Source organism: Lactuca virosa, chromosome 6 (assembly GCF_052849685.1).
Source record: "Lactuca virosa cultivar CGN04683 chromosome 6, Lactuca_virosa_CGN04683_v6, whole genome shotgun sequence".
Classification (NCBI taxonomy): Eukaryota; Viridiplantae; Streptophyta; class Magnoliopsida; order Asterales; family Asteraceae; genus Lactuca; species Lactuca virosa.
Window position 1 is genome coordinate 69,467,203 of NC_136431.1, and position 24,962 is coordinate 69,492,164.

Consider the following 24,962-nt stretch of genomic DNA (forward strand, 5'->3'; position numbering starts at 1 on the left):
TAATTGCATAATCACGCAATTGACTTTGGATCCATATTATTTGTGAAGTGCAAGCAGCAGCAGCCACATATTCTGCTTCAGCTGTGGAAATTGACACGCATGTTTGCTTTTTCGACTGCCAGCTTACTAATTTGCCATCAAGAAATTGACATCCACCACTTGTGCTTTTTCGATCAAGATTACAACCACCCAAGTCTGCGTCTGAGTATGCTTGTACGAAAAATCCTGTTTTCGAAGGATACCACAATCCTAACGAAATTGTTCCTTTAAGGTAACGAAAAATATTCTTAACAGCAGTGAGATGTGGTTCGCGTGGATTAGACTGATACCTAGCACAATCACACACAGAAAACATGATATCAGGTCTACTTGTTGTAAGATAAAGTAATGAACCAATCATGCTCCTATATAACGTTATATCAACAGCAGGTTTGTCTAACGATGGTGTTAACTTTATGCCTGTTGCCATTGGTACACGAAGCTTTGTGCTATTCGTCAATCCAAACTTTTCTAGCAGATTTTTCGTATATTTTTCCTGATTAATGAAAATCCCTTCTCTGCTTTGACGAATATTCAATCCAAGGAAATTATTGATTTTTCCCATCATGCTCATTTCAAACTTGCTTTTCATCAAATCTTCGAATTCTCTAGACAAAGCAGGGTCAGTCGAGCCAAAAATAATATCATCAACATAAATTTAAACAAGCATAAGATGATTCCCCACTTTCTTTCGAAATAATGTGGGATCAACAGATCCTTGTTTAAATTTAGATTGTTTCAAAAATGATGTAAGAGTTGCATACCATGCTCGTGGTGCTTGTTTCAAACCATAAACCGCCTTATCTAAAACATAAACAAGATTAGGATATTCTTCGTTAATAAAACCTAGGGGTTGTTCCACGTAAACAGTTTCTTCAAGCTCTCCATTTAAAAATGCCCACTTCACATCCATTTGATAGACATCAAAATCTTTGTGAGCTGCATAAGCCAGAAATATTCGAACCGCCTCGAGTCTTGCGACAGGGGCAAAAGTTTCTTCATAGTCGATTTCTTCTTGTTGTGAATATCCTTTTACAACAAGTCTGGCTTTGTTTCGAACAATGTTTCCATCTTTGTCGGTTTTATTTTTGAAAATCCATTTTAACCCGACAATCGAAACATTTTCAGGTTTCGGAATTAATTGCCAAACTTTGTTTCGTTTGAATGCAGACAATTCAGATTGCATTGCAACAACCCAATCTGAGTGTTCCATAGCATTCTTAATTGTTTTTGGTTCAATTTTAGATATGAAAACATTGAACATGCAAAATTCTTGATGAATATTCAGTACCTCATTCTTTGCACGAATTTGAGCTCTTGTTAAAACTCCTTCTTGTGGATTCCCAATAACTTGATCCTTCGGATTATCTCTTGTCCATTTTTCCAATGGTGGATATGCTGGATCAAATTCCAAAGGTGCATCTTCGTACATTTCATCATTTTCTGAGCCTGCAATTGAACAAGCATCTTCAACATTATGCTCCCCCTCACCATCAAGCTCCCCCTCAATAACATGCTCCTCCTCAACATCAGTGTTCAATCGTTATGTTTCCCCCTCGAAAGAATGCTCTTCATCATTTAAAGTATTCGAATCCAAGTGCTCCCCCTCCACTGGATTATTTTGCTTACTTTCGCCTTCTTGAGGATCTGATGTTGTATTATCAGTAAGTTTCGTAAATTCGGGTATGTGATTATCAGGAGCATGAATTTCAGCATCGACTGCATGATCTGAAATTCCAAAAATCAAATCATAATCAATATCATCCATTTGTATAGATTCAGATTCATTGTGAGGTTCTTGTAAAATTGGATGAATTGAAAATTTATTCTCATTTTCTTTAACATAGTAATCATCAAATGTAAGATTGAACGTTTCTTCCACTTTTCGTGTCCTCTTGTTTAACACACGATATGCGACAGAATTATGCGAATATCCAAGAAAAATCCCTTCATCAGCTTTTGCTTGAAATTTCGAAAGATGATCCTTGAGATTCATAATAAAGCACCTGCATCCGAAAACATGAAAGAATTTCACATTTGGTTTACGATTATTCAGAATTTCGTATGGTGTAATATTAAAACGACGATGAATGAACGATCTGTTTTGAGTGAAACATGCAGTTGAAACAGCCTCAGCCCAAAGATATTGAGGTAAATTCGCGTATGCCAACATGGTTCTTGCTGCTTCGCATAGTGAGCGATTCCTTCGTTCTACAACACCATTTTGTTGTGGTGTCTATGGAGATGAAAAATTATGCGAAATTCCTTTGTCCACTAAAAATGAATCAAGAACATTGTTCTTAAATTCAGTTCCATGATCACTCTTGATTTTTCGAATAGTCTTCTTCAACGTGATTTCCATCTTCTTGATAAAGTCAATCATGATTTGTGCAACTTCGGATTTAAGCCTGAGAAAATAAACCCACGTAAATCTTGAAAAATCATCAACAATAACTAAAATGTACCGTTTCTTGTTAAGAGTTGAAACAGTCGAAGGACCACACAAATCAATATGTAAAAGCTCCAGTGGTGCAACAATTTTCGAATCAATTGTTATTGGATGACCTTGTTTATGTTGCTTGCCAACTTCACAAGCTGCACATAAAGAATCATTGTCAAATTTCAGTACAGGTAAACCTCTTACCAGATCTTGTACCACAAGTTTATTGATGTTTCGAAAATTGAGATGTGAAAGTCTTCGATGCCATAACCAGCTTAGATCAGATGTGGCTTTCGAAAGAAGACATACAGCTGGTTTCCCTACAATTGGATTGATGTTCAGAGTGAACATGTCACCTTTCCTTTTAGATTTCAGTAATATTTCGTTTGTATTAACATTCGAAATAACACTTCCTTCTTCGTTGAAAAGAACTTGATTGCCAGTGCCCACAACAAGTTGAGAAACACTAATCAAGTTATGTTGAAGACCTTCAACATATGCAACACGATTCACTGTGAATTGTTCATTCGTGATTTTCCCATATCCTTTGACTTGACACTTTTGATTGTTCCCAAACTTTACTACTCCAGCATTTTTGAGACTTCGAAAATCTCGTAAATTCTCCTTTTTTCCAGTCATGTGACGAGAGCAACCACTATCAATATACCATTTATTATCATATTGCTCGTCACACAATACCTGCAATTAATGGAAAAATTTAGGTACCCAAGGCTTTTTGGGTCCTTGGAAATTAGATTTCAATTTCGAATGTAATTTAGAACTTTTAACCCAATCACAAACCTTGGTTTTGAGACTATCGATTAAGTTTACTTCATCATCTAAAGGAACCGAAACATAAGTGTTTGATAGTTTCGAATGTTTACTAACATTACCCTTCAAATTTTGATTTTGTGACTGAACTGTCTTTGCTTTTGTAACTGGCCTCCAAGCTTTGACCGTGATGTTCGAATCCTTGGATGATGAACTTCCATTCGAAGAAGTATTTATATATTTTTCAAATGCATCATGAATTTGCTCCTTTGAATATGCATTTGACTGATACATTTTTCCTTTTCCTTCAAGCCAATGATCAATGTTCTTCTTAGAAGTCATTCCTTTTTCTCGTGACGTTTTCATAGTTTCTGTTTTTGTGTGATTAGGAAAATTTGGCTTTTGAGGTACAAAATCAACTTTGGGTTTTGTTACAAAAGAGTAAGCATATGATGAACCAACTTTTGATTTAAGATGTTGTTGTTGAAAAACTTGTTGATTTGAATTAGATTTATTTGAAAATACTCTTGATTTAGAAATTTTCGAAAACTTTGTTTGCTTATTCACTTCAGACCTTGTATAATTTGATTGAGATGATTGTTGAGTTTTTGTTGAAAAAGTAGAATTTTTCGCTTTGAAAACATTTTTGTTTGATTGTGATTCAGACAATTTTTGAGACTCAACATTTTGCCAAAATATTTTCTTTCTTGCTTGTCTTTTCGAAATGTTGTTTTCCTTCGAAAATTTGTCAATTTGATCTTTAAATTCCTTAGAGTTCAGTTTGACAATTTTTCATTTTCTTTTTCAACATGTTTTGTTTTCTCTTTTTCAATTTTCGATTTTTCAACCCATTGGTTTTGTGGTTTTTGTCGTTGAAACTTATACGAATTCTTTGTTAAGTTGTTTTCAACTGTGTTTTGATTTGCGAAAAAACCTTCTTCAGTTGTTTTTGAATTATCTTCCTCAACCAATTTCTTTAATTCTGGTTTGATATTCTCAACATTTCCAGTAGTTACGAAAATTTGATTTGGAAAAATGACATCATCTGTGCATTTGAAATTTGGATAGACCACTGTGTTCGTTTCAAGATAATGTTCACCTTTTTCATTCATTACTTTTTCGAACTTTTGTGTATCACCATACACTTGATCAACAACTATTCGTGGAATTTCTTCTTCCTTTGAGGATGCCTTTTCTTTCGAAACTTTCTCTACTTCTTCATCATCACTATCATCAGTTTGGCAATCTTTGAGATCCATGAAGTTCATTTCACAAACTTTCGAAGTTGAGGGTATATCAGTTTCATTTTCAACCATCAAATCCTTAACTTTTTCTTTCCCTTTAGATGTTGAAGCAACATTAACAACAGACAACTGAGAACAATCAACATCTTCAAACGCACTAATTTCACTAATATTATCAGAATTATCTATAATATCAGCAAAATTAGATTGAGAATCAGACGTTGAATTCTCAGTCTTTTTCAAAATTTGAATTTGTTCAGATTTAATTAAAGTATCATTCACAATGTTAACTAATTCATTCGCATCAAGACATTCATCAACTTTGACTATTCCATATCTATACTTATCATTCGGAACTTTGTTAAAATCAGCTATTTCCTTTTCACAGTCATACGAAATGTTATCTACAGTAGCTCTTTCATAAGCTAAAAATGGCAGCAATTTTCTATGTTGTTCTTTACTGATTTCGCATGAATGATGAAGTTCAGTTAATTTCCCATACAATCTTTTAGCAGAGTTACAGTAAATGTTCCTCTGGGCTAACAACAGTTTATTATCACTAGACAAATTATCCCTATCAACCATGATATTAGTTATTTGAAGTTCTAAACAATCTATCTTAGTGATTTTCGAATCTAATTTCTTCTGTGTCTCTAGCAACTGCATAGACAGCTTCTTAGCCTCATTGCTAGCAGATACCACAATCGAATCAAAGTAAATAACAGTTTCATCGAAAGATACTAATTCAAAATTATAAGCATGTACTGGAATATTGAAAGATTCAAGAATATTTCGTACCTTTGTGGTCATCGGAGATTTGTCAATAGCTTTTGATACGAAGCATCTCCCACGCACATCGTATACCTCCTCATCTGATTCTTCCTCCATCTTTGCAAACATTGCACCGTGGGTCGGATTTCGCATCTCCTCATCATCTGATCCAGATGACCAGATTTGATAAGTACCTTCTTCATCCTAATTCGCACCCTTTGGAACCAGAGACAAATTTTTGGCTTTAGCACGAACCTCCTCCAGCTTCTCAACATAGTAGGCCTCATCCTTGACCTTATTCTTCCTTTCATCCTTCTTTCGAAGCATGCAGTCATTCGCAAGGTGATTAGCACCGTTGCAATAATGACAATCAATCCCAGCATCTCCCTTTAACTTCTTCTCTGTCTTTCCCTCAACAGGCTTCGTATCTTTCATCTCTTCCTTTTTCTTCTCATCCCCAGCACTTTTACTCACATAACTCCCTTTTGTCTCAGATAACTTTCCCTTCGAATTGAAAGGCTTTTTGAAGAACTTTTTCACACGATTGTTTGAATAGAAAGCAATTGCCTCATCATCTGAGTTCATGATGAACCCTTCATCTTCATCTGAAACGTCTTTCTCAGCTTCTTTTTCAGAGATCTTCGAAACCAAAGCTAGTGGACCTCCCAAACTTGCCTTCGTTTCTTCAGCTATTTCGTTCACTTCACTTTCATGAGTCTTCAGTTGATTGTATAAGTCATTCAAAATTGACGTATCAAAACTCTGTTGATTCTTAACCATCATGCTCACACTACGCCACTCCTTACGAAGTCCCATAACAAAGATTAGATTGAACTCCATGGCGGACCTGGTGATACCATATCGATTGCATCGATATATCAATTCATTAAGACGATCGTAATAAACTTCAATCGTTTCACCATCTTTCTGTCTGAAGTCCTTCAGTTCCACTAAGCATTGCTTCACAGAGTTAACTCTTGTCTTCTCACTTCCCTGAAATTTCTCCTTGAGATTGTTCCAGATTTCCTTTGCAGTTGTACAACTCCTCACATAGTTATACACAACTGGAGGCAAAGCTCCTCTTAGCTCTCTTACACACCTCTTCTCCAGCTTTTTCAGACGATCAGTTTGATTCTCAACTTCAGAATTTCCAGAAGATGATCCAATTGGTTGAACATTCGATGGTGGATTGAGATTGCCAGAAATGGAATTCCACAGTTCTTCATCCAATCCATTTAGATAATCCTGCATACGATCAGCCCATTGATCGTAATACTCAGGGATGAGCATATGAATTTTGGTGGATGATCCTAGAAGATGAGAAAATGAAGTCATGGAATTCAGATTGAAAGACGCCATTGATGTACGGAAAAATTCTTGAGAATTTTTAAGAAACTTTGAAAATTTGACAACAAACTATTTGATTCAAATCAAAATCACTATTAGAACACTCGATTCAATGAATTAAGTGCAGAATCGAATCACAGACTAAGATCTAGACAATTTTTCACTTTCAAAAAGTGCGGAAACTTTTGAATCAAAAAGTTGATTCAAAAACCTTTTTAACAAAGTAAAAATCAGATCAGAGATCATGATTCCTGCTCTGATACCAATTGATGAAACAAAGAATCGAGTATTGAATTAATCAGAGTTGAATTCAAAGTATGAATATGAAATTTGGACACAGAATGTAAATATCATCTGTTTGGCTCTATTACGCTTTCAAGTTTTACAGAGTACAAGTGAATATTCTGTAAAGACTTCGTTACTAAGACTCTAGTAAACACTCCTATATATAGTAGAGAAAAGCGTACAAAAAATATACTAAGGACTAAACATTAAGTTTCAGTGTGAGTTTCATTCAAAATACAATGTTACTTAAAATTTTTCAAAGCAAACTTGTCACTGACTACACTGGTCAAACAAGTAATTTCTGTTACAATTTATCACCTTATGTTTACGATGATATGTAACGAAATTTCGATACCTACCCATGAAGCCTTATAAAAGAAGCCCTTCGATACTTCTCTACAAGTAATCGATTGTATTTCACGGGAAGATACACAAGCTGTTGATCATCTCTCTTGATGATTAACGAAGCAATCTTTGCCTGGGGTTTTATCTGCCTTTGTGTCAAATTGATATTTTGACATCACAGTATCCTAAATTTTTCTTATTATTGCTTCTTGTCTAAATTCTTTGGAACACTGCACTCATGAAATCCTTGAGGTTCTGAGTAATACCAACTCAGGCTGATGATTTCAAACATCTGGCATATGACTTCACTTTTCATCCCAAAAGTGAAAGAGCCTTGCTTACATCCGAAGGGTTCTCACGGTTACAATTCTCTTGGGTCAATCAAAACAGGCTGTGTTCCAATGACGTATGGTATTCTGTCCAGGTTTCAAGGAGAAGTGACATTTACTTTTTGACGCGTGGCTACTTTTACGGAGTAGGGGTCCGATTTTCAAGATGCCACGTCGGATCTCATTAAATGCACATCCCCCTTCAAATTCAAATTCCAGGGTTACATATAAAAGGGGATTCAAGGGTCTATTATCTGTTTACGCGTTCAGAAGAAAAATTCCCAAAAATCTCTCTGATCTTCAAAGCTTTCAAACCCTAAAAATGGCGACTTCTGCTCATGTCGATATTGATCCTTCTCAAACCACTGATGATGTGTCTTCATTACCGATTATGAAGATTCAAGGCACTAACTATCAATTGGAGGCTGATGTTTCTCAATACCCTGAATGAATTGAAGATGTTAGTTGTTGCGTTGAAGAGCTCTGTACTGTCCAAGGCAATGTTCAGTTCGTTTTCAGTTCCAATGTCATGGCTTTCTCAAGCAGGATCAACAGCTACATACAACAAATCTTTTGATGCTATAACTTTCAATTTGGTGAATGACAAAAAGGTCAGATTGTCCAAGAAACTCTTTTGTCAAATTCTTGAAATTCCAAATTCACCACCGTATGTTGATTTCTCATTCCCTCAAATTGTCCATATGTTCAATGAGATGGGTTATCAACCTCAACTAACCAAGATCAGTGATTTCAAGAAATATGGTCTTCCTAGTATCTGGAATTTTTTATTTGGAATTTTGCTGAGGTGTTTAACTGGTAGAACTGTTGGTCTCGATAAAGGACGAATGGAGGTATATGCCATGGTTGCTGGTCTATACTATGATCTTCAAGTGGATTATTCTACACAGTTATTGAAGGAGTTCCAAAAGAGTGTAGAACACACAGATGCTCTTCATGGTATTTCGTGTGCGAGGTACTGGAGCTTGATTCTACAATATTTCTACAACAAGGAGGGGATTTTGGTACCCAATGATGAAGAAAAAGCTGTTTTTCAGACATATCACTGTCCGAAGGATGTCACGGATAATGTTGAAGATTTTCCCTTTGTGGCTCGTATTCCTGATGCTATGCTAAAACGAGTTGATCCTACGAATTCAGTCTTGGTTGCTTATTTGCAAAACATTGATTCAACTGTTGAAACTGGGAAGTTATTGGAAAGAGAAGAGAAGAAGTCCAAGCGTTCGAAGAAGAATGAACCTGGTTCTTCTGAAAAGAAAGTCACAGAATTGAAATCTATGAAATCTCCAAAGAAGAAGCCTATTACAGTTGAAGAGCCAGTGGTACACGAAGTGTCTGTTGCTGAGACTAAATCGAGTGAGCCTGTTGTTGAAGAGACTCAAGAGAAAGTAGTCATTCCTTCGAAGACTGGTATGTTTCGATGAATTAAAATGAAGTCTATGCATAAAAGCAAGTCTCCAACACCAAACATGGTACGAAAGCCTCAGGTTACTCATCAAGGTGTCTTAATTCGTGAAATGTCGGCACCTGTTTCTCCATTGTCAAAGAAACGAGGGGCTGAAGATATGGTTAAACATCTTTCACAGAAGAAGAAGAAGAAGTCAAGAAAGCTTGTAATTTCCACTGAGTCTACAGAAGATGAAGATGAACGAATCCCTGAAACACCAGAATCAACTCTTAACAAAGAAAGTTCCACTCCTGAGCAGACAGTTGTCATACCACTCGAAGTCTCAGTTGCCAAATTAGTTTCTGAGGAGGTACAAACTTCAGGCATCAATGCAAACATATCTGATACGGATGCAAATGTCACTATGGGTGAAGGAGATTCGAAGAAAGAAGATCAAGGTCATCCTACTTTTATTGCCTTCGAAACTATTGTGTCTTTACCTCCACCAATCATTCCAATTACTTCCACCACTGATTCACCTACATTCGAAAATATTATCAATCAACCCTTTACTTCCATTTTTTCTTCTCAATCAACTGATCCACCCAAAATTAATTCGCCTGTTCAAGAAACCATTCTTATGGAAACTGAAACTGAAAACGAAGGTTTTGGAGGCATGTTTGATGCTTTAGAGTTTGATGCTGAAGAAGAAGATTTTCCAGATCATATGCTGATGACGATGAAGCAGTTTAAAATTTTGAATACGAAGTTGAATTCCATCATTCAATCTCAAGCTGATCTGGGGGGTGGTTCGTCGGTTTCGAGTTTGGAAGTAGATACGATGTTGAAAATATTTGAAGCCAAGGTTATAAGTAAAGTATCTGGGATGGTTACAGACTCCGAGTCGAGAATTTTGGAGAAGGTTGATCATGTTGATCAAAACAATGAGCTTCGAATCAATTCTCAAAATTCGAAGTTTGTAGGAGCCTTGAAAGTATTGAAGACAGTTGCAAAGGAAAGACATGTTCTCTTTGTTCAAGAGGTTAAGAAAGTCAGGGAAGATGTTAATTTGCAGATTCTTGAACTTCGCGAAGATATGCAAAAAGAGATTGCTAGTGTCCAACAGGATTATGCGTCTCTAAATCAGAAGATTGACATTATTTGTGATGCTGTCACGAAATTTGTCAAGTTGTACGAAAATTTGAGTCCTCAACTTTCACAACTTTCTACAATGGAAAGTCAAAATTTTTTGGAAGTGCTTACGTTGCTGAACGAGTTAAAAGATCTATCTATCAAGCCAGTTTTGCACTCTTTGATTACTCCAGAATTTCTATCCCAGAAGTTCACACAATTCGAAGCTATTCTACACAAGCAATTGTCCCCTCTTTCTTGTATATCAAGCCTTCTACCAACAACAGATGCCCCACCTATTTTCACAGGGGTGCAAGGGGGAGAAAGAAAAGTTGAAGAAACGAAGGCTGGTGGTGAAGATGCGAAGGTTGTGGGAAAGGTGTTTTCTTCGAAGATCTCAACAACAAAGCCAATTGTAGCATCCGCAGGGCCAATTACTTCAACAGTTGTAACAACAATGCCAATTACAAGACCAATTTCGAAAGGAATTATGATTGGAAAATTTGTTGATACTAGTGGGAGTGGTTCGAAAACAAAAGAGGTGATAGATGATTCAGCTTCGAAAGATAAAGGGAAATCTATAGTTGTGGAAAAGTCGAAAGAAGAAAAGAAAGTTGAAGCTGTAGCTGAAATTGAAAGGCTAAGGTTGATACAAAGCATAATGACTCAACGTGCTAGTGAGCCTAAGGGTGTGGATAAAGGTGATCTGTCCAAACACTACAATTACGAAACAATTGAAGCCAATGTTGCATATAATCATATGTATTCGTTTGAAAAGAAACCAAAGCAGAGTTACATGGATACGAATACTGATACAAATCAGCTTGATTTTCCAATGAATGAGATGATGTTCATCATGCCACAATTCAAAGCAGAAGGAAATTTCAAAGAGAAGGATGATGGTACTCACATGAAGATTAGATTTCATGATGTTCTTGCGAAAGCCCCTGAGTAAGTTTGGTCTTTGGTGAAGATCAAGAAAGTTGTCAGTATAAATAAGGATATGGTGTTCGAAAACATAGTCCAAAATATCAAATATGTGGTGGTCAGGGCAAATGGAAAGACTTGCGATTTCACAATTGCAGATTTTCCATTAATGAACTTGTATGATCTTATACAAGTTGCATTAATTCTGAAAGACAAATCTTTTTCATATCTTCAAAACACTGAACTTGATGAATTTAAGCTTGGGGTTGCTCACATCAAGATTTTCATCGCAAATTATTATGAGTGCTTGGCTCTAACTGATGTGGAGTTAGCTACAGCTAAAGGTACGGAAATAAAAGCTCGAATGGCACCTACGAAGACTCAAGCAGAATTGAAAAAGTATGCTGATGGTGAAATCTGCTTGAAGCCTTTTGGGTTAGTCTTCGCAGGAAAGGACAAGGCTGGAAAAGCAAAGCGTTTCTTGTTCCAGGCAAGCGAAGTGGAGAGATATGCAACGTCCCAATATACGAACTTAATTGTTCGTATAAATCATTGTAAGAAGAACAATGAAGGAGATAAGAAGGAGCTAAAGAAGATAATATCATGGTACATGGAAATTCAAAGAGTGATGTTGTATTCCATCCAGCTTCTTACAAATTAAGAAGTTTGACTTTGATTACAAAGGGGGAGATGATAAGGGTCAAAAATGTTGTAATTAGTCGATGTATATTTTGCACTCTTCGAATGTTTTGTAATCTATTTTACTAAGGCGCTTTTATTCGAAGCTTTAGTGTCTATGCCTTAGTATATTTTTATACGCTTTATTCGAATGATGATTTGGTATAGGATGTTTAGTTCCACGAGTGATATCCCGCAACAAAACAAGTCCTATATAATAATTTGTATAACATATATGCACCCAATTAGCTAAAATAATCATAGGAATGATTGGAAATTGGATTAATTTGTAAGTATAACTTACAAATTGGAGTGTTAGAAGCTAAAAGGGAAGCTGCTAGGTGTTCACGGCCAGGAGAGGGGTGTTCACGGTCCTTGCTTGAAGGGTTCACGACCCTGAAGGTGTTTACGACCAGAAGTTCTTGAGGAATGAAGAACACTTGATGATCCTAAGCACGATTCTAAGAAGATTCAAAGGTTTTCAGGTCCTTGTTCTTCGTGTTCTTCGCGTGTTCTTCGTGAAAAATAGATGAAATTAACGGGTTTCAATCTAATATAAGAATATTGAAAGATGTTGTTGAAGTGATAACAAGATCAAGAATTGATACATGTTAGATGTTATGAAAAACTAGTGATTTAACACTTCAATATGATGAGAAAAGATGAATATGGCATGTTCTTGAGGAGAGAGGTTGTTCTTCGTGTTCTTGGCTGATGATACTTGAGATAAAATAGGTTGAAATTGTGTTTGAATGTGTAAAAAGTGAGCAAAAATTGGTTGAAATTAATATATATGCGAGGGTTCACGGTCCGATGTGTTCACGACCGTGAACCTCGTATACGGTCCGAAGGCGGTTAGGGTGATCATGACTGCGAGGGTTCACGGTCCGAGGTGTTCACGGCTGTGAACCTTTTGCGGCCCGAAGGTTTGCGGTCCGAAGCGAAGGAAGAGAATAAGATGCAAAAGTTCTCGGTTTTTAAGCCTTTTCCTTTTAAATTCAATTACAATTATATTAAGGATTTTTAACAAGTAAAGGTTATTTATTATAACCTAAAATAAAAACCCAAACAATAATAAGGACCTTAGTTGACCCACCTTTGACTTAGGTTGACTAGGGTTAACTTTATAAACAAAAAATAACTGGATGTTACAGTAAGCAAAAGGGTAAAAGGGTCTTTTACCTTGGATATTGGACAAGTAACTAAGATTCTTGATTATGGATTGAGATCTAATTATTAATTGGATATTTATTTCATTGTATTAGCGTGGGGATCTTCCGGACAAGCAGACTGAGATTTTATATGACTGATCCTGCAGCTTGAGGTGAGTTTACCCACTATGTTTAGCGGATAGAAAGCACTAATGTCGGCCCATGGTTTCATATGTTAGGATGCTAGTTGTTTGCACGACTCTTGCATGTGTTATATGTTTATATGTTTATCGGGCGGGGCCCGATGACTATAATGTATGCTATTTATCTTTGTGATTATAGCATATGTTTGTATGCTTATATGCTTGTATGCCTGATGACTGACAAATTTGTTTATCGAGCAGGCTTCGATGTCGAGCGGGACCCGATGCGGGGCGGGTCCCATTATATGTTGATATGTATGGTATGTGGTATTTTAGGGAACTCACTAAGCTTTATGCTTATAGTTTTTAGTTTATGTTTCAGGTACTTCTGGTTCGAAGCGGAAGAGCCCGGGATGATTGCAGTGCACACACCACATCGTTCCACATTTTTATATTACTCTGATGTACTTGGATGATATTGATACTCTTTGATTCACCATGATTTCTATGATGTTGTTTGGATGACAATTTTATTAATTTAAAAATCGAAAAATTTTAGTCTTGATTTTTGGGACGTTACATTCAAAATTTCTTTGAGAAACATCAACTTGCTTGTTTTTAACTTCTTGCCATTTTGGCACTTTTGAAACAGATTCTTTGGAAGACGTGCTTCCAATCATTGAGTCATTCAAGTAACTCTCATAAGCCTTTTGGACTTGTTCTTGAGAATACTATTTCGATTGAAATTGCCTTCCTTTTCCTTCAAACCAATGATTAAATTTTTTCATATCCTTTTTTTCCTTTGATAAAAGAACAATTCGACTTGTGCTTTGAATCAAGATTTGGAAAACATGGACCATCAAGTTTGAATGGTACATTTTTCTTCACAATATTTGTTGGTTCTGGAAAGCTTGTTTGTGAAAAATATTTGTATGGTTGTTGTTGAAAATGATTTTGATATCGATGTTGATATCCAAAATGAGTTTCCTTTTGAAAACTACTTTTGATTTTGTGAAAAGTTCCTTTGAGCATCTCTTGGAAAATGATTTTGTCAAAAATTATTTTGAGCACTTCGTTGAAAAATTTTTGGACCTTTAGGTTTTTGTGCCTTATTTGACTTTTGAACAACATTTGTCATTTCTAAACAACCATTTTGATTTTTGTTCACAACATTTTTATTGACAACTTTGGTAACAGCTTTCAAAGGATCTTCTGAAGTATGAGTTTTTGATGTTTGAGAAAACTTCTTTTCATGAATTTGTGAAGATTTTTGCTTCAATTTCATTGCCTTTTTAGAATCTTTTTGTGTAACACCCGGATTTTCAGGTATATTATTTTAATTATTTTTTTTTGTGAATCTTTGATCTACTCGACGAGTTGGTGCTATAACTCACCGAGTAGAAGCAGGATGGCCACGTAAGTTTAACGAACTACTCGACGAGTCCAAGAGTAGACTCGCCGAGTAGGCGCTGTGGGTGGAAACCCTAAATTCCCGGGCATGTGCCCTATTTAAGGGACCTTATGGCCCTCATTTGCGGCCACCATCACCCTTGAGAGCACCAGAGCACCTGAGAGCGTTGTGAAAGAGAGAAGGAGTCGTTTTCATCATTCTAAGTGTGATTTTTTCAAGAAAGAAGGAAGGAGGGCAAGCAAGGAAGATTGAGGAGCTCAGATCTACCACCATTTGATCAGAAGAGGCTGCTAGAGGTATTAATTTGAGCTCAATCTCATGTATTTGGTGACCTACTTGAATCTAGGGTTTTCTTATGCCATCTTTAGCTTGGATTCGAAGTATGTGAGGTCCCAAGGTGGAGTTCTTCTTAGATCTGGGCCTTAAGAGGTCCAGAGTGTCCTATCTATCTTGCTTTATGCTATTCCATTAGAGATATGAACCTAGGTTGCCATTTTAGAGGCTATTTCGCTAAAAGAAGCCTTGGGTGCGTTGCATGTGAGTCAATATTCGACCTTTACGTGGTTATTGGTCATGGGGAAGTTAGATCTATAGTTTAGAGAAGCAGATCTGACCTCAGAAGGTCATTTGAGTGTTTTCATGGGAGCAAGTCGCCGAGTGCATAAGTGGACTCGACGAGTCGAGTCGGGGTTGCCCCGCGATTCGTTGCAGAGAAACCCGTCGAGTTGAGGAGGGACTCGACGTGCCAAGTGAGGCTTAGAAGGATTCATAGGACCTGCGTGGACTCGCCGAGTCGCCCAGATGCACTCGACGAGTCTGGTCAAAGTTTGACTGTTGACTAGAGTTGACTTCGTTGACTTTTAGGGTTGAGTCAATGTTTGGACTTGTGAGCCATTGGAAGGGTAGAATGGTCTTTTACCCTTCTTAGAGAACTTAGAGAGGGATTACCATAGTCTTTGAAAATCGTATTAATTAGAGTAATTATTTTATGTGATTAGGCGAAGGCTAGATCAGTATTTCCGAGTTCAAGGTTTACCGAGCTATCCGAGGTGAGTCTTCTCACTATACTTTACCTTGAGTGGTAAGTAGAGTTATGTGATAGAGTATCTTGTATGCTATGTATGTGATGTGTTGAACTGCATTATTTCTATGTGATTTATGCTGTGTTTATTCCAGAGTTTACAGAGTTAGGACCGGAAGGTCCACAGAGTTAGGACCAGAGGGTCCACAGAGTTAGGGCCAGTGGGCCCACAGAGCTATAGCCTCGAGTGGCTAATATGTGTTATATGTGGTAGTTTGGGGAACTCACTAAGCATTTATGCTTACAGTGTTTTGTGTTATGTGTTTCAGGTACCAGTGAGGATCGCGGGAAGGCGCCGGCATGATCAATACACACTTGTGGAGTTTTTATGTATTGTGATCTTGGGGTGAATTTTATGGATTGATATATGATACATGGAGACTGATAATATTTATGAATGAAATTATATTTTTAAAAGTGAAAAATTGTTTTGGAATTTACGATGTTACAAGTTGGTATCAGAGCCTTGGTTTGAGGGATTCGGATGCACCTTCGGGCGCATTTGAACTCAAACTGAGGATTTGAGAAACTTTTCGAAATAAAACAAAATTTTTCTAAAGGAATAAAAGGTTTTGAAAAGAGCAGAGCAGAGCAGTGTGTACGATCAGCCAGCGCCCGAACGGTGATTTCCCAAAATACCCTTACATTATGTGTTATGAGATATGATATGATATGTTATGCATGCTAGAGTAGGCTAGCTATTCTTATTAGGACTAGAGTGGCCTGATTCGTGATGCCTTAGCCTAGGGGTTTTGCTGCTGGTAGATGCCTGAGAGTGAGTAGATAGCAGCGAGGAGCTTATGAGAGGTCTGCTAGAGAGTAGCCTACGCATAGTGAGAGTAGAGTACTTGGGATTTGGGATCCTAGGAGGAGGACTTGGGGTGAATACTGATGCGGTGTGGATGGTAGTATTGGGCCCGTACTACTGAAGACATCGGATCAGTGCGCAGTCCAAGTAAGAATCCTTGGGGTACTGAGGAACAAGTAGGGTTGAGTTGCCGAGTGTGAGTATGCTCGAGCGAGTCTCTGATTTTTATTATGTTGTATTTCAGAAACATCATGGTTGGGACACGCCACAGACCAGAGACCAGCGGTGTGAGTGACGAGGAGCTTCGTCAGATGATCCACGAGGAGGTGGTTGCGGCTATCCGCGCAGAGATTCCGGAGATGTTTGGGTCTATTAAGACCACATTGATTGAGACCTTTGATGAGAGACACGTAGCGGTTACTGAGGCTGCAGCCGCTGCAGCAACCGCAGCTGTTGCTGCTGCTAGACCTCAGGGTGGTGATGCGTTGCTGTTCCGGGAGTTCAGCAACACGAAGCCACCAGAGTTTGATGGGACGCAGGATCCGATTGCTGCGATGAGATGGGTTTCTGACATCGAGGGATGCTTCTATACGTGTTCTTTTCCGGAGCATCTGAGAGTTCGGTTCGCGCTGAACCAGCTTCGCTTTGGAGCGAAGGACTGGAGGAAGTTTGTGACAGCGCACTATTCTTCTGCAGAGCTTGCCGCAGTGACCTGGGAGAGGTTCACTACTATGTTCCGTGATGAATACGTTCCCCCGGTGGAAAGGGAACGGTTGGCCCAGGAGTTCTTGACCCTCACGCAGGGTACTGAGTCTGTTACTGTGATCACCAGGATGTTCCATGAGAGGGCGATGTTCTGCCCTGAGCACGTGTCTTCTGAGCAGGCATGCATGAGTCGGTATCTGAGAATTTTGAGGAGAGACATTCGCGAGTTCGTGGCGAACTCGTCGTACCAGACATTTGCCGAGCTTCAGGCGAATGCTCGGAAGAGGGAGATAGAGCTTGAGACTCAGGCTAGGGAGGAGGCGGAGTCTCAGGGGAGGGATCGGCGACCGGCACAGTCCCAGCCGGCAGCCAAGCGGGCCAAGCCCGCCGATTCGAGATCAGGGAACCAGAAGGGCCGCACTTGTGGAAAGTGCGGCAAGGGTCATGAGGGGATTTGTAGAGCAGGGTCTTGCTACAAGTGTGGCAAGGAGGGGCACATGGCCAAGGATTGCCCCAAGGGGTTTGCAGTCTGTTTCCACTGCAACCAGACCGGACACCGACAGGCCGAGTGTCCTTAGCTGCGGGGGTCAGCACAGGGAGCATCGCAGGGATCTGCCTCTGCTACTGTACGAGCTACCGAGAGCCAGCGGGTGAAGGCCGAGGCAACGAAGGCACGAGGGAGAGCCTTCCAGTTGACAGCGGAGGAGGTCCGCGCAGCGCCCGATGTCGTGGCTGGTATGTATTCTTTCATGTATTTATTTTGAGTTTGAGATATTGTGCTTATATTATGATATGCATAGGTACTTTTCTTGTGAGTTCTGTACCTGCCTTGGTGTTATTTGACTCGGGTGCGAGTCGATCTTTTATATCATTAGCCTTTAGTCAGCACATCAGTATCCGTCGAGAGGCGTTGAGTCGACCTCTGCGAGTTTCCATAGCTGACGAGAGAGCGGTGTATGCCACTGATGTGATTTGAGGATGTGTACTCGAGATCTTCGGCGTTGAGTTTCCGATTGATTTGGTCCCGATTGCGATGGGAGATGTCTGTGTCATCGTGGGCATGGACTGGTTGAGCAGATTTGGAGCGGTTATCGACTGCGAGCGACAACTGGTAACCATACGAGACCCTAGTGGGGGAGTTCTTACGGTGTACGGCGAGGGTACCCGTTCTGGGTCAGCGTTTTGTTCGGCCGCTAGAGCGAGGCAGAGTCTACAGCAGGGTTGTAGTGGGTTTGTGGCTTATGTGATGGATACGAGGTTTGATGCGGAGAGTCCGAGATCGGTCGATGAGGTTCCGATAGTGCGTGAGTTCCCGGATGTTTTCCCTTAGGAGTTGCCGGGTGTGCCTCCCGAGAGGCAAGTAGAGTTCCGTATCGATTTAGTTCCGGGGGCAGCGCCTATCGCCAAGGCGCCCTATCGCCTTGCGCCACCAGAGATGCAGGAGTTATCCTCACAGCGTCAGGAGCTGTTGGGGAAGGGGTTTATTCGGCCGAGTAGCTCGCCATGGGGAGCGCCGATCCTTTTTGTAAAGAAAAAGGATGGTTCACACCGGATGTGCATCGATTACCGGGAGTTGAACAAGTTAACGGTAAAGAACCGTTACCCCTTACCGAGGATCGATGATTTGTTCGATCAGTTGCAGGGAGCGTCTTGGTTCTCCATGATCGATCTGAGGTCTGGATATCATCAGATGAGAGTGCGTGATGAGGATATTCAGAAGACGGCGTTCGGGACTCGTTATGGGCATTACGAGTTTGTGGTGATGCCTTTTGGGCTCACAAACGCACCGGCAGCGTTCATGGATCTCTTGAACAGGGTGTGCAGACCGATGTTGGATCGTTCGGTGATCGTGTTCATCGACGATATACTGGTGTATTCGAGATCCAGGGAGCAGCATGAGGAGCATTTGAGAGAGATCCTCGGAGTATTGAGATCGGAGAGGCTTTACGCCAAATTCTCCAAGTGCGATTTCTGGTTACGAGAGGTCCAGTTCTTGGGGCATCTCGTTAACCAGAATGGGATATTGGTCGATCCGGCCAAGATTGAGGCTGTGATGAGTTGGGAGGTGCCGAGATCCCCCACCGAGATCAGGAGTTTTCTGGGGTTGGCCGGCTACTATCGGAGATTTATCAAGGATTTCTCCAAGATTGTCGTGCCTCTCACCAAGTTGACCCGGAAGGGCGTTGCTTTTTCATGGGGTCCGGAGCAGCAGACCTCGTTCGAGACTCTTCGCCAGAGGTTGTGCGAAGCCCCGGTGATATCGGGGTTAGGTTTGGTACTTATGCAGAAGGGACATGTGATAGCGTATGCATCGAGGTAGCTGAAGCCTCATGAGACGAGGTATCCCACCCACGATCTGGAGTTGGGGACAGTGGTGTTCACCCTCAAGATCTGGCGTCACTATTTGTATGGGGTTCGGTGTACCATATACATGGACCACAAGAGTTTGAAGTATTTGATGGATCAGCCCAACCTGAATATGCGCCAGAGGAGATGGTTGGATGTGGTAAAAGATTACGATTGTGAGATCCTGTACCACCCGGGCAAAGCTAATGTTGTAGCTAACGCTCTGAGCCGTAGGGCAGAGAGTGCCCCGATTCGAGAAACTTGTATGCGATTGACGGTGATGACTCTGGTGTTGGACACCATTCGGGAGGCCCAGGCAGAGGCCGTGATACTAGAGAACCGCAAGAGGGAGCGGGTGATCAGGCAGGTGTCTGAGTTCGTTACCGATGGCCGAGGGCTGATGACCTTTCAAGGTCGGATTTGGGTGCCGTATACAGGCAGGGCACGTACCATTCTGATGGAAGAGGCGCACAGATCGAGGTTCTCGATCCATCCCGGGGCCACTAAGATGTATTTGGACCTGAAGAGAGAGTATTGGTGGCCGTGTATGAAGAGGGATGTCGCGTGGTTTGTGGAGAGGTGCTTGACCTGTCGCAAGGTTAAGGCCGAGCACCAGCGTCCGCATGGCAAGTTACAGCCACTTGAGATTCCCCAGTGGAAGTGGGAACAGATTTCTATGGATTTTATCACCAAATTGCCGAGGACCGCGAGGGGCGTCGATGCAATTTGGGTGATCGTTGACCGGCTGACGAAGAGCGCTCACTTCCTTGCTATCAGTGAGAGCTCTTCCGCAGAGAGGCTGGCCGAGTTGTATGTGAGAGAGGTGGTATCGCGTCATGGAGTACCGATCTTGATTGTGTCAGATCGAGATGTACGTTTCACTTCCAGGTTCTGGAAGAAGTTCTATGAGGAGTTGGGTACGAGGCCGCATTTCAGTACCGCATACCACCCACAGACGGACGGGCAGAGTGAGCGGACGATTCAGACACTCGAGGATATGCTTCGAGCATGTGTGTTAGACTTCGGAGGAAGTTGGGACACGTACTTGCCGTTAGCAGATTATTCCTCTAACAACAGCCACTATTCGAGTATCGGTATGCCTCCCTTCGAGTTGTTGTATGGGAGGAGATGTCGGACTCCCATTTGTTGGGGAGAGGTAGGGCAGCGCGTGATGGGTAGCACCGAGATAGTGCTACAGACGACTGAGCAGATACAGCAGGTCAGACAGAGGTTGTTGACAGCTCAGAGTCGCCAGAAGAGTTATGCGGATAGGCGACGATCCGAGCTTGAGTTCCAGGTGGGAGACTTCGTGCTCCTGAAGGTGTCTCCTTGGAAAGGAGTGATCCGATTCAGGAAGAGGGGCAAGCTGGGGCCCCTGTATATTGGTCCGTTTAGGGTGACCGCGAGGGTGGGCAGGGTAGCGTACCGTTTGGAGCTACATGTGGAGTTGAGCCAGATTCATGATACCTTCCACCTGTCTCAATTGAGGAAGTGTATAGCCGACGAGTCGGCGGTGGTGCCGCTGGAGGATATTCAGGTGGATGCGAGACTGAATTATGTTGAGAGACCGATCGCGATCTTGGATCGGAAGATCAAGGTCCGGCGAAATAAGGAAGTGCCCCTGGTTCAGATCCAGTGGCAACATAGGAGAGGGTTCGAGTTGACTTGGGAGCTGGAGGTGGAAATGCGAGAGAAACATCCTGAGTTATTTGTGGAGCGAGACTTCGAGGGCGAAGTCTGATTCTAGTGGGGGAGAATTGTAACACCCAGATTTTCAGGTCTATTATTTTAATTATTTATTTTTGTGAATCTTTGATCTACTCGACGAGTTGGTGGTATAACTCGGCGAGTAGAAGCGGGGTGGCCACGTAAGTTTAATGAACTACTCGACGAGTCCAAGAGTAGACTCGCCGAGTAGGCGTTGTGGGTGGAAACCCTAAATCCCCGGGTCTGTGCCCTATTTAAGGGACCTTATGGCCCTCATTTGCGGCCACCATCACCCTTGAGAGCACCAGAGCACCTGAGAACGTTGTGAGAGAGAGAAGGAGTCGTTTGCATCATTCTAAGTGTGATTTTTTCAAGAAAGAAGGAAGGACCGCAAGCAAGGAAGATTGAGGAACTCAGATCTACCACCATTTGATCAGAAGAGGCTGCTAGAGGTGTGTGAGGTCCCAAGGTGGAGTTCTTCTTAGATCTGGGCCTTAAGAGGTCCAGAGAGTCCTATCTATCTTGCTTTATGCTATTCCATTAGAGATATGAACCTAGGTTTCCATTTTAGAGGCTATTTCGCTAAAAGAAGCCTTGGGTGCGTTGCATGTGAGTCAAGATTCGACCTTTACGTGGTTATTGGTCATGGGGAAGTCAGATCTATAGTTTAGAGAAGCAGATCTGACCTCAGAAGGTCATTTGAGTGTTGTCATGGGAGCAACTCGCCGAGTGCATAAGTGGACTCGACGAGTCGAGTCGGGGTTGCCCCACGATTCGTTGCAGAGAAACCCGGCGAGTGGAGGAGGGACTCGACGTGCCAAGTGAGGCTTAGAAGGATTCAGAGGACCCACGTGGACTCGCTGTGTCGCCCGGATGCACTCGACGAGTCTGGTCAAAGTTTGACCGTTGACTAGAGTTGACTTCGTTGACTTTTAGGGTTGAGTTAATGTTTGGACTTGTGAGCCATTGGACGGGTAGAATGGTCTTTTACCCTTCTTAGAGAACTTAGAGAGGGATTAGCATAGTCTTTTAAAATCGTATTAATTAGAGTAATTATTTTATGTGATTAGGCGAAGGCTAGATCAGTATTTCCGAGTTCTAGGTTTACCGAGCTATCCGAGGTGAGTCTTCTCACTATAATTTACCTTGAGTGGTAAGTAGAGTTATGTGACAGAGTATCTTGTATGCTATATATGTGATGTGTTGCACTGCATTATTTCTATGTGATTTATGTTGTGTTTACTCAAGAGTTTACAGAGTTAGGACCGGAAGGTCCACAGAGTTAACACCAGAGGGTCCACAGAGTTAGGACCAGAGGGTCCACAGAGTTCGTGCCAGTGGGCCCACAGAGCTATAGCCTCGAGTGGCTAATATGTGTTATATGTGGTAGTTTTGGGAACTCACTAAGCATTTATGCTTATAGTGTTTTGTGTTATGTGTTTCAGGTACCAGTGAAGATCGCGGGAAGGCGCCGACATGATCAGTACACACTTGTGGAGTTTTTATGTATTGTGATCTTGGGGTGAATTTTATGGATTGATATGTGATACTTGGAGATTGATAATATTTATGAATGAAATTATATTTTTAAAAGTGAAAAATTGTTTTGGAATTTACGATGTCACATTTTGTTTCTTCCAATAAGCTTTGTTTTGTGCTTTCCTACTATAAATTTCATCTTTCAAATCAGATTTCTTAACTTCTTTTGATTTTTAGAATCTTTGGGAATAAACTTATCACAATTTTTCTCAGTTTTGCCTTTGACATTTGGCTTAACAGTTTTCACAATCCAAACTCCATTTGTCTTATTTTTATTTTCTTTGGAAAACGATTTTGACCCTTTTGACTTTGAAAAACTTTGGACCTTTGATTCAAACCTTTTTCAATAACATTTGGGTTAGAATAAAATCCTTCATCAGTCACTTTTGAATTATCTTCTTTTAACAACTCATTTCTTTTTGGATCAACATTGTCGCCACTACCCATCGTAACAAACACTTGGTTGGGAAGTCCTTTAACGCAAGTTGGATAAAGAACGAAATTTTGTTCAAAAAAATGTTTTCCTTTTACTTTTAAAACTTTGTGAATCCCTCTGTGTCCTCAAATACTTGACATTCATCAACTCGTGGAATTTCCTTTTCACAAGCATCATTGTCACTATCACTTTCATTGTTTCTTATGTCCTCGACAGTAACATACACCTTTTGAGAATCACAAGTCTTGGTTGTCGAAGATGAATCATTGTTTAGCTTCATTGTTGATTCAAAATTCTCTTTTCCTTTAGCTAACGAAGTGACATTAATGACATACATTTTTGAGCAATCAACACATTCCGCTTCCTCAATTTCACTGATATTGTCAGAATCATCTTCGATACTAGCACAATTTTGTTGAGTACTTTGTGTCGAACTCTCAGTCAATTTTAAAATTTTGATTTGTTTGTTTCCGGGCAAAGTCTCATTCATAGTATCAACAAGTTCATCAGCATCCAAACAATCATTAAAATTTCAACACCAAATGCATACGAATCATTTAACATAGTATCATAATCAACTACTTTACTTTCACAATTAAATGTAGTCTCGTCCACTAGTTTTCTTTTGAAAGTAATAAACGGGAGTATGTTCCTATGTTGTTCTTTCACAATTAAACGAGAGTCTGTTTTACCAACATGCAATTGTCCATATGATTCGAATCCCTATCAGTCATAATGTTCGTAATTTTAAACTCTAAGCCTTCTATTTTACTATTCTTCTCCTCCAACTTATTGTGAGCTTCATAAAGTAAGGACTTAGATTTCTTCGCCTCGCTACTCATAGAGATCAACATATCATTCAGGTAAGAGCAAGTTTCATTAAAATCAGATAAAATAGCATGATAATAGTTTAAAGGAATGTTAAGAGAAACAACGAGATCACGTAGCTTTATAGTCAATGGAGACTTTGGAGTAGTCGTAACGAAACACCTTCCAGTTAGCTCCTCATCATTTTGTTCACTCTATTCTCCTTTCCCTTTCTTCATACTTTCCCAATCAATATCTTCCTCATCATCACCATCCAAACTCTTCCCTTCAGATTCACCCTCTTAATATTTTACGAACAAGACTCCATGTGTTGGATGACACATATCCTCATCATCGGAGCTAGAGGACCATATTTGATATGTCGCTTCATTATCATCAACACCCTTCACCATCAATGAAAGACTCTTGGACTTTGTATGAAGTTCTTCTAGTTTCATCGAGTAGTAGGCCTCATACTTTACTTTCTCCTTCTTCTCCTCTTTCTTCCTTAGCATGTAGTCCTTCGCAAGATGATTGTATCCATTGTGTCACAAACTCTTTTTGGTTCTTTCATTCCCTTGATAATTTTCCTTTAAAGTATCCCAAATCTCTTTCAATGTCTTGCTACCTCGAACATAGTTGTAAACAACATGTGGAAGAGCTTGTCGCACTTCACGGCGATATCTTCTCTTATTTGCCTTTTTCTTGTTGCCTTGAGCGATCATGTCTTCAGCAGCACGAGCATTACCAACAGCTCAAACCAAATCAACTCGATAAGGTCCAGTTTCGATAGATCTTCATCGATTCCATTAAGATAGTATTCCATATGATCCGCCCATTGATCGTTGCACTCAGGAATAAACATCGGAACCTTGGTAGCAGATCCACGCAAGTTCGCAAAATTCATCATGGTTTGACGTTGAGATTTTCCATCAGATTGAATTAAATCAAGGTTTGAAAGAGGATAAAATTGAGAAAATTGAAATCAGGAACTAAGCGATTGACAAAACAAACACAAAATCGATCATCACAGCGATTAATCATAGAATTATGCATCTACTTTGTAGAAATATTGAATCGGAACAATCGACTCAATAAAGTGAAAATACCAACGAA